The following is a 4712-nucleotide window of genomic DNA, read 5'->3' on the forward strand; positions in this document are numbered from 1 at the left end:
TTTGGTCCGGGAGACATCTCCCGTCACGCAGGGTGCAGTCGCGCCTCCACAGATCTCCAGTATCATCTCTTGATACTGGTAATGGCTCAAAAGGGCCACCACTTACGGGCTATTCATGCCCGTGCCATTTTTTGGGTGGCTTAATCTTCATCAATCATCGTCACTCAATCTGTAAAACCCACGGGGAAGACATCTCCCGTCACGCAGGGTGCAGTCGCACCTCCACAGATCTCCAGTATCAGCTCTTGATACTGGTAATGGCTCAAGAGGGCCACCACTTACGGGCTATTCATGCCCGTGCTACCCTTTGGGTGGCTTAATCTTCATCAATCTTCCTCATCACAATCGACTTGAGAATGGTTCAGGACGGACCGAAACGTCGTCGTCCCTTCAACTTCTAGTGTGTGGTCTGCTCATCATACTTTAGCCACGTTATTGTGACTCATCGCCTGCATATGGATACCACACGTAGGCGTCTTACTCTGTTTAATTTCTTCGATGCTCTACCTTCCTTTAAACAGCCTTTTCGCGCCTTTGAATCTTCCCTTCTTGCCGCCAAGCGTCGAAAGAACCAGCTCAGGTTTCTTAAAGACTGTCTTGCTGAGCAAGTTCTCCCTCTTTCTTTATCTCACTTTCTCCGGTTCAACACTTCGGGATCTACTTTTCCTGAATATGCCCGCCTTCTTCTCCAAGAACTTATTCATGCCACCTCCTTGCAAAATGATGAGGCTTTTCTAGCTGTTTGTCAACATCAACGCTTGCTGTCCTCTTCTCTTTCCAATGATCTATGCAATATCATTTTTCCAATTACATTTGACACTGCTCACGTCGCCTATTCCCACCACTCCTCCACACTATACAACAAACTTCAACGCCTGATCTCCAACAATCCTTGGGCTAAATACTCTCTCTCAGACTGTGTTACCAACCTTTCGTCCTACTCTCTTTCTAAGCACCAGAAAGAACTTCTTGGACTTGGTCTTTCTTTTGCTACTTCCCCTGGCCCACGCTGTGGCATTGATCTCATTAGTTCCTTTGACAGGTTTGTCAATTCTAACTCTAGTACTCTTTCGGACCTGTCTGCCTTTAGAGGGGCCCTTATCCCCGTTCTTGACAGCTTGTTTTCTAAAAATCACCACCTTCCTCGTCGCTTCCAGCTTGCCCTTGCCTCCCTGAAATCTAACAACTTTATTCTTATCCTTCCTTCCGACAAAGGCAATCGGTGGTTGTCATTGACTTTGAGGACTACTTCCGAAAAGCAGATGTCTTGCTCTCTGACTCTTGCACTTTTGCTCCTCTGACTTCTAACCCTTTGGATAGCCTCAAAACTTCCTTTAACCGCAAACTAAGACAGCTCTCTAGTCTTTGCCCTCCTGACTTTGATCTCATTAAACGTTTCCCTGTCATCTGCCCTTCTCTTCCTTATTTCTACGGTCTGCTTAAGACTCATAAACCTGGTGTTTCTCTTCGTATTTCTTCACGTATTTCTTCGTCAGTTATCCTCTTGCCTCCTGACTCGCTAAAACCCTGACACCTTACCTTGGCACTTTTTCCCCTGCCCACCTTCGTCACTCTCAAGACTTCATAGAAAGACTGCGCCTGCAGCCCTCTTGTAAGATGTTTAGTCTTGATGTCGACTCTGTGTTCACTAATGTTCCGCTCGATGACGTTCTCTCTTTCCTTAGACAGAAGGCGTCTGAGGGCCTTCTTCCTCTCCCGCTTCCCACTGACGTTTTCCTTGAACTCATTAGACTCTGTGTTGACTCTAACTCTTTCTCTTTCAACGGTAAATATTACACTCAAACTTTCGGTGTCGCTATGGGTTCCCCTCTCTCCCCTGTTCTTGCTAATTTCTACATGGAATACTTCGAAACTGTTCTTCTTCCTTCTATTGATATTCGTCCCTCTCTCTGGCTTCGCTATGTTGACATTTTTGCTTTATGGCCTCATGACCTTAGTCTTTTCCAGCCTTACCTCTCCTCTCTTAACAATCTGACTCCTTTTATCCGTTTCAAAGTTGAGTGGGAATCTAATTCCCTTCTTTCTTTTCTTGACGTTCACGTTCATAGCTCTGTGTATGGGTTCTCTTTCTCTGTCTACCGTAAACCCATGCATAGTGGCATGTGCTTTCACTTCTTTTCCTACCATCCTCCTTCTGTTAAGAAAAGTGTCCTCGTCTCTCTCTTCTCCGCGCTCTACTCCTCAGCGACCCTCAGTTTCTTGATTCTGAAAAGAGCTTTTATCTACAAATCATTCTCTCGCCTTGGTACCTCTTTGCATTTCATCAACTGTGCCTATTCTCAAGCAAAACACAAATTCTTTCATCCTAAACCTGCTTCCAACACTAGTAGCACTGTACTATGCCTTCCCCTCATATCTGAACTCAAAACTTTTACCAAAACCTGTCGTCCTCTTGACATAAAGCTCGCCTTTCGACAAACTAACACACTTCGTAGCAATCTAGTTCACACTGCTCCTCCTGCTTCTAATGCTGCTGGTGTCTACTCTATTTCCTGTTCGTCTTGTCCTCTCCAATACTTTGGCGAAACTGGCCGTACACTGAATGACAGACTTAAAGAACACAAGAGAAGTGTTAAGTCTGCAGACACTAACAATGCTCTCTTTTGTCATGTGAGGGATTCCAATCATCCTATTGATTGGTCTTCCTCCAAAATAATCTTTCCTGCCTCTACTCTACACAGACGCCGTCTTGTTGAATCGGCTCTAATACACAATGTACCCAACATGAACTTGAGTCCTGGCTTTGTTGCTGTGGACTCTTTCCTTTCACAGTATATACTTAAATGCTCTAATCTTTCAAACAAACGTGACCTAACATAAGCGTACCCTTCCATTTATCTTTCTTTCTCTTTTCTTTTCTTTCTCCCTTCTCTCTTTTCTGTTCATTGTTTTCTTTACGTTCCCTTACTATCCTCTTCTTACTCCTATTACTATCTCCTTCTCATTCAGTGGTTATAATAGGAGCTGCCTCGTATGGGCCAATAGGCCCTCTGCAGTTCTTATTCCTACTATCCCCTCTACTACACTTTGCTCCTCACCTTTCTCTAGCCTATTTATTACCTGCCCTTACTTCCTCATCACAATCGACTTGAGAATGGTCCAGGACGGACCAAAACGTCGTCGTCCCTTCACCTTCTAGTGTGTGGTCTGGTTTACAGTAAGTTATTATACATTAATGGTAGGTCTTATCGCTAATACATAATAGTTTGACCAATGAAGATAGTCATAGGGTAGCTTCTGTATATTATTAATCTTCACAATACACTACTTGTTTGTTCATTTCATATGTCGTTCATCTACTGGAAGCGAAATGTAGATACAGTGCAAGGATTTCAGGTAATTTATCCATGGTAATAAGATAGTTTGCCATATCATACAGAGTGAGCTTAGATCTATCTCTAAAAGGCTCAATATTACTACAACCCAAGATATATTGTTCGAGTGTGTCCCTGTCTTTGTCCACACACTTTACACTTTCACATTTAGAGCCATATACAGGCCGAACTGCCAGAGATACTTGTAGCCAAGTCTTATACGAGCTGTGACTACATCTGTTAGTCTAATTACTTTGTTACTTGCCCCATACATATGTTCTACTTCACACATTTCATTGTGATGAACAATGACCCTGCTAGTTCCAGTTTGCACAGTTCTACTTTCTTCATATTCATCCAGGAGTTCTTGTCTAATGACACTTTTAAGGTACCTATTTGATAACTCAAGACTCCGTTCAATACTGTCTTTATTTACTGCAGCCTTAGCAAGGGCGTCAACTTTGTTATGTTCTTACAGGCCAATGTGAGAAGGAATCAACAACATTTTTATATTTACCCTCTTGCTAAGTATTCTTATATATCTACGTCTAGCTTCCAAGACAAGCACGTTATTACTTGATTGCAATTGACACTCGTGATCTATCATCCTGTCCAATCTTGACATTTGAAACCTGTGATCTATTACCTTGTCCAATGTTGACACTTGTCACCTGTGATCTATCATTTTCTCCAAGCTTGACACTTGACACCTGTGATCTGTTTTTTTGTCATCTTTTCCTTTACATAACCAATAATTGTTCACTTGTATGGTTCCAGACGAAGAGAATAACTGCAAATCCCGAAAGAGTGATAAGATAGACATTTTAAATCCACTCCAGTCAACGTCATAGACTGGAGACAAGTCTGACGCCTGTTTTGATACCAAACAACTGGGAATGTCAGCTTTGGCCTGAAACACGTTTCAGTTTCCCTTGACGCAATGCACGAAAGTTATCGATCAACGATGACGGCACAATACAACTCTCTCCAGACATTTTTACCAAACTAACTTTTCTCAACCGGTGATGTTTGCTCTTGATCCCTATGATTCGTCCCCATCATTGGCTAAAGGAACAAGAAATAAGAAACAATAGATAAATGATAAAATAATTTTTACTTAAATAAAATTAATATATAGCAACCTTTAATAACAGAATTGGCTCCAATGATTTTTGTTAATATGTTAAAAACCGTTCAGATCTCATTAAAAACTATGATGTTTAGGTGTAATCTGCATATATGCGTATTTTGCTTCTTGGTAAAATCAGAATGGCCTACACCATGCAGACGATGAATCACAATTACGTGGCTGGAGTATGATAACCAAACCATACATCAGAAAATGAAGAAACGACGAATCTTCGGTCCATCCTCGAC

The sequence above is a fragment of the Procambarus clarkii genome, chromosome 67, assembly GCF_040958095.1.
Source record: "Procambarus clarkii isolate CNS0578487 chromosome 67, FALCON_Pclarkii_2.0, whole genome shotgun sequence".
Lineage (NCBI taxonomy): Eukaryota > Metazoa > Arthropoda > Malacostraca > Decapoda > Cambaridae > Procambarus > Procambarus clarkii.